Source organism: Aulostomus chinensis, chromosome 4 (genome assembly GCF_037954235.1).
Source record: "Aulostomus chinensis isolate RoL2024-O1b breed Wild chromosome 4, RoL_Achi_v1.0, whole genome shotgun sequence".
Classification (NCBI taxonomy): Eukaryota; Metazoa; Chordata; class Actinopteri; order Syngnathiformes; family Aulostomidae; genus Aulostomus; species Aulostomus chinensis.
Window position 1 is genome coordinate 29,291,678 of NC_141323.1, and position 6,536 is coordinate 29,298,213.

The 6,536-nt window shown below is 44.1% G+C and overlaps 1 non-coding gene across 1 annotated transcript; it reads right to left on the minus strand.

Moving 5' to 3' along the window:
* Window positions 1-1,304: 1,304 nt before the first annotated feature.
* Window positions 1,305-1,377, minus strand: trnak-cuu (transfer RNA lysine (anticodon CUU)). Its single transcript has one exon. It is a non-coding gene; the product is annotated as a tRNA-Lys (tRNA).
* Between the last annotated feature and the right edge of the window lie 5,159 nt (window positions 1,378-6,536).

Below are 6,536 nucleotides of genomic sequence, written 5' to 3' on the forward strand. Positions count from 1 at the left end.
GAGGCTTTGGAAGCCGTCCTCCCTCCAGTTCATTGGAGAGGCATCGTACATCGATGGGAGAATACAGCTGAGAACGTCAGCCGGTTACATTGGTTTTCACCTATTCAGGCCTGGACTCCTGTCTCACTGCCAAACTCCGCCTGACTCCGTAGAGCTGGTCAGCCTCCACTCAGTCCTCTTCATTTGTTTGGAGGTCACTATCGTTCATCCTACACACCTTTCCACCTGCCTCTTTGCCGTCTACTTGAAGCTCAGATAAATGGAGGCTAATTCATCCCTGCTACTCAATAAGTGCTTTAATTACTCTGCTGGAATTATCACTCTGTCTTAAGTGTTTTCTTAATTGTATTAAATCCTCTTTAATTTCCAAGAAGTGTTCCAACTCATTCATGCATGCAAGCCACTGATCCACAAGGACTCATTGATGAGCTTAAACCTGAGACTGATCGTTTCTCATTGGACGAGACAAAAATGCAACGAGTGGAGCCCCGAGTAACAACTGGATAAAACATTCTAAAGATACGCCGTCATCACCAGTTTATCAAGTCATGACACTCTTTTTATATCATCTTTTTATATCATCCAACATCCTCAGGGACTATCATTGAAGAAGCTCTATTTAATATAAGATGCATAAAATCACACCACATTAAGCAGGCTAATGAAAAATAAATCAAATGTAAAAATGCTTTATTTTAAGATCTAGAATATCTTGTGAATATCTGGAGCTTAATTCCAGCAGCAGACCTCCTCTGGTGATGGAATTTATATTTGACATGTTTACCATTAAATGAGACACATTTGCAGTCCATTGAAATCTACTTGTGTTCATGGTGAGTTGATTTCTAAAGATGAGCTGACAGAATCTACGTTTAGGGAGGAACCACCATATCCAGGGGTCTGGACCTTTTTGTAGTCAGAGCCATGAAAGTAGCAGACTAAGCTAGCAGACATTAGCATTGAGAAGAAACTGATACCTGGAGCCTACTTTTGGGTCTGGTCAAGTGATAACAAAATAGTGTGACATTGTTGTCAGACTGACGCCTTCTCCACACTGACCAAACACCGCCTTATGGCATTATGGGAAATTTCTGCTTGGCTCGTGTCCATCAATACACACAAAGAAATTTCTCCAGAGTCAGTATGGATAGTGGATACAATTGAGTACATAGTGGTTTTTCATTCTGAGTCAGGTGCAGCTTCAGACACAGCCTGTGTTCATGTTGTTTATTCATTGATTCTCCTTACAATTCACAATCACAGCTGCAGAAAGTGAGAGGACAAGCAGTGATGTTGAAGATGAACGCCCAACGTGGGGCTTGAACCCACGACCCTGAGATTAAGAGTCTCATGCTCTACCGACTGAGCTAGTCAGGCTACATCTGAGTAGCTTCAATAGCATGAACTGATCAGAGTGAGAGACGTTTGCTGCACACAAGCAATTAATCAGACTCACAGTCACATGAGCAATCACATGATTAATGAATGACAACAAACACACCTTCATCTTTGACAAAACAGTAAAATAAAAGGTGAATCACAGATGAGACACCAGTGGTAAAAACACTAAAGTGCTGTCAAGGAGAAACAGGATACGACCAAACACACACACAAGTTACAGAGAGAGAACTCTCCCAGAAGGAACCACTCAAAGGAGAACCATAGACATCATCAGGCTGTATGACCTCATCAATATGAGACAGGTGGATAGGAAACAAGCTCAGAGATGTCAGAAACATGACATCCAAGTGGTGAGAAAGCTTCAACTGGTGAGGTTCCAGAACCAAGAGCGAGGTGGAGCCTGCATCACCTACTGGGAGCTTTTTGTCAAAGGTTCAACTTTGATTTGAATGCTTTTCGAGAGACAACGTGCAGGGAGGGAATTTGGTGATGAAGAACAAGTTCCTCTCAGCTTTAAATGGAGTTTTCCAGGAGTCAAAGAGACACTCCTCTGATCCGTTGTCAGATGTGTTCTCATTGCACCACAGCCCTACAGGTTGAGGGTTCTGATCCTAGTCAGACACATTCACTATCATGCTGCTGAGCCTGAAGGGAGGATGAATAAAGGAGTGTCTGAGAGAGCTTCAACAGACAAACTGTCCACTTTAACAACAAATACTAGTCAGTATTCATGTTGCTGCCGTGACCCGGATTTAAACCAGGGTTGCTGCAGCCACAACACAGAGTACTGACCACTATAGGATCACGGCCTCCTGGAGGCTGAGGTTTGAGCTTCTATGTCTTTGTCTCATTGAGAGATCAAAGACAATTTGTGTCTACAAAGAAATCATTGAGAAATCAAGGAGAGATCAAAGAAAGAATTCTAAGATCAAACACAAAACTCAAGATTCAAAGATTAAAGATTCAAAGTGTTTGTTGTCATATGTACAGTATAGAAACATATATTCCTTATGCTAGGAATATAAAAAGAAATTACTTTTTTTGGATAAATTTCCAATAAACAATGACAGTAGAGAAGTGAGGAAACAGTGCAATTAAACAGTACTGTGCCAAATATTTGAGTATTGCAAAAACAAAAATTGTTCACGTGTAGGCCGAGTTCAAGTAGGGTCCTGAGGTAGTTTTGTTAGGAGTTTAGGAGTCTGATTGCAGAGGGAAAGAAAGACTTCTTTCGTCTTGTGGTTCTGCATTTCTCACTTCTGTCCCTCCGGCCTGAGGGTAGAAGTGTGAACAGACGTGTTGGGGTGGGTGGGGTCCTTCAAGATGGAGGCAGCTCTGCTGTGGACTGTGGTGGTCGATGCTCTGCAGGGGGGGCAGTGGAGTCCTGGTGGTCTCCTCAGCAGTCTCCACCACTCTCTGCAGGCGTTTGCGGTCCATAGCAGCAGCACTGCCGTACCACGCTGTGATGCAGCTGCTCAGATGCTCTCAGTGATGCAGCTGTAGAAGTTGCTGAGGATCTTAGGCGACATGTCAAATTTCCTCAGCCTCCAAAGGAAGTACAGCCACTGTTGTGCCTTCTTCACCAGCTGTGTGGAGTTAAGTGTCCAGGTGAGGTCCTGGCTGATGTGGACACCCAGGTATTTGAAGCTGCACACCCTCTCCACTTCAAGCTCCTGGATGAACAGTGGCTGCTGAGGTCTCCTCTCCTTCCTCATGTCCACAATCATCTCCTTAGTCTTGACTTGTCAGAGCAGGAAATAAACCACTGAAACTGATAGGGAAGCACCAGACAGGCTTGTGTGAGGGATGTCAGGAAGAGGAGCAGGTGGAGCAGGGATATCTGAGGTGGCAGTAGGGGACACAGGTGAGGGATGAGGAGTTTAATGATAGACATGATGGTCGAATATTGTAGTAGATCTGGTTAGGATCGGAAGAAGACTGGAAGTGACTGTTTGGTCCACACTCTGGAACAGAAGGTGGCGGGAATGGGCAAATAAGCTGGATGCCAACCGAAGAAGAAGAAGAAGGAGAGGAAGATGAAGAAACATAAGAAAGCGGGACATTTTCAAAAAAGGAAAGAAGGAGAAGTCCGTGAACCCCCGATCTCGGTCTGTGTTTCCTGAAGGCTGAGTGGCGCCAGTAGAGCCGCAACATGTGCGCCACGCAGCTTCTGCGGGTGTCTGTCCAGGAGCGGATCCTCGCCGCCGCTGAAGACTTCCTGCTGCAGCTGGGAGAAGGAGACTCAGCGGCTGGAGTCCCGGTGCTGAGAGCGCTGCTCACCGAGCGGCTGGCGGCGGCCGCGGAGCAGATCGTGGCTCTGCTGGAGGAAACCGTGGCGGAGTACGAGCGGGAGAACCGCCGGCGGAGGTTGCTGCTCGATGCCGTGCTGAAGCCCCGAGTCAGGCTCTACAGAGCAGGTGAGTCCCCGCCAGGGACCTGCTGGGCCCCGAATTCAGCCCAGGAAGTGGAGCTGCAGCAGGGCCGGTTCTAGACAGGCATATGTAAGGGGGCAGACAGAAATGGGAAGGGGGCACATGGTGGTGATGGAGGTTGGAAAGAGTGTGGTGGGGTGGAGGGGTGGGGGTGTTAGGTGGTTCTCTGGATAACTGATTTTGTCATGTAACTGGATTGCTCTTTATCAGACCTTTACCCTAAGACCGGTCCAACTTGGTCCCACTTGTCCCACATGAAGGTTAAAGCCCAGTTCACAAGATTTTAGGCGTCGGCGACTTTCCTCCCCCAAATCAAGGTGAGGCACTAACCACCGCCGCGACAAAAGTAATGAGGTGTGAACAGCTCAAAGACAGTGGACTGGGAGGTCGCATGCGACATCTGCGAAAAAACTGGACATTCTAGCACTGCTAGATATCAGGACTAATCACAGTGACGTAAACGGAGCTGCAGACACTGGAGGTACGTGAACCCAGATGAAAAGAGCTCTGGCAGTGGGGGAGTCACGCATAGAAAACAACAACAACAAAAATGACGAGAGGCATGGATTCTATGGGGTTTGTGATATCCTTGGACACAGGAAAAAGAAAACTAAAAAAAAAAATTCTTCCTCAGATCACACCAACTAAATCTTGACATCTACCTTCACTGGATGGCCTGTATCAAACATATTCAAACCCAACAATAACACTTGTCACTATTGCCAATATCAACAAAACAAAAAGGGTAGGCCAAGTTATTCGAGAAAAATTCCTTCACCAAGACTTGAAAAACAAAACTGATAAATAGAAAATAGATAAAATAAAGAATAAAATAAAACATCCATCCAGATCTTGACAACCAACAACATAAAATTTATCTTCATTGGATGGTCTAATTCGTAGATTAATTTGCAAAATAAAGTAATAAAATAAGACCTCTCAATAAAGCCAATATCAACAAAACTAAAAAGGGTGGGCATTGTATTAAATCTCTTTTTCTGTCTTTTCGTCTCATTTTAAGCTTGTTTGTTTTGCAAGCACCTGAACAGCTCCACTCTCCTTTCTCATCAATCCATTCTACAACAACAGTCTCCTGTTTCCCTTTGCAGAACTCTATCAAATCCTCCATATCCAAGTCATTTGTGATGGACTTCTCATGGACCAACATCACCTGTTCCTCTTTCTTTTATGGAACATGGTGCGATTGTAGGGGGTTAGGAGCCGTGACAAAGTAGAGAAGGAACTCTCCCAAGATGCTGAAGACGCATCAGTGACAGGGCACGGACTCAGGAGGGAAAGAGTGAGAAGAGGTGTAACCTCTCATCTCATTGGTGCCTTTTCCAGTGGATTTTTCAGTTACTGTAGTAACTCTTGTTCATACTCAGTTTGTGGGGAATCTGTTATTTTCTTAAGGGAGAGAGAGAAAGAGAATCTTCATATTCTGAGTGCAACTGAACGCAGCAGAAGTCAGTGTTGGTGCTGAAACCTGACAGGCTCCATCTTGGGTCGTTTGCATCCAAACAGTGATTGGAAGTTGACGGAGGGTAGTGGAGCTGGGAGGGGTGTGTGTGTGTGTGTGTGTGTGTGTGTGTGCGCGCTGTGCAGCCTAAGAAGATACACACACACACACACACACACACACACACAGCTGAGTGACAGAGAGATGAGAGGAAGCTGATACTGGATCACTCACATTTTTCAGCTACTTTAGATAATTTTGTCAACTCTTAAAGTAGTAATTTTGTGCACACACTTCAGCAGTGTCTCTGTCTCCAGGACCACAGCTGTACTAGTTTGTTTTCTTATGTGTGTGTCTTTAAAAAAACTTTCAAAAATTAACATAATAATAATGTAAATAAAGTAAATGTGTACATCAAAATGGATGTTTTGGCAGCTAACTTGAAATTAACAATTACAGAAAAACAAAATATATTAATGATGTTAATTGGTTCATGAATGTAATCTACAAAAAAGCTTTCCTTCACAAGAAAATAAACAGATAAATTAAAAGCAACCTAAAACTATTGGCTTCTTCCCTGTTACACTCCTGATTTAATATAAAGCCTCCAAAGAAATGCATACAACATTATAATTAACACTTCAACATTAAAACACAGTCAGCACACACACACACACACACACACACACACACACACACACACACACACACACACACACACATTTCAGCAGTCTCTCTCTCCTGCAGCAAGTCACATGATATCCAAATGAGTCACGTCAGAATTAACCAATGTTACAGTCGCTTTAGAGAACAAAATACAAAGGCAAAACTCATGCAGACACAAATGAAGCCTTATTTTTTCATTTAAATGCAGTTTCAGTCCAGATCAATGAGTCTTGAGCTGCTAGCTTGTCAGCTAAACACAGAGCATCACAACACTTAGCAGGACCAGAGCAGGAGTCGTTTTGCCGGCTTGAACTGATGTCACTATTGCAGCTCTTTGAGAGCACAAGGAACTCTTTTGCTCAAGACAGAATTTGCTTCAGAAATCGAGGCCAGGACAGGAAGTGACTCATTGCAGCTCAAAAGAGCAAAAAGTAAAGACTGAAAGAGAATCAGAGATCATCAAGAATGTGATGTTATGTCCTTCTGAATCTCAAACAGAAGTCAGTGAGGATGAGCATCCGTTTCAGTGCTCCACATGTAGTACAAGTTTTAGAAACAGAGGGAGTTTGGATGAACAC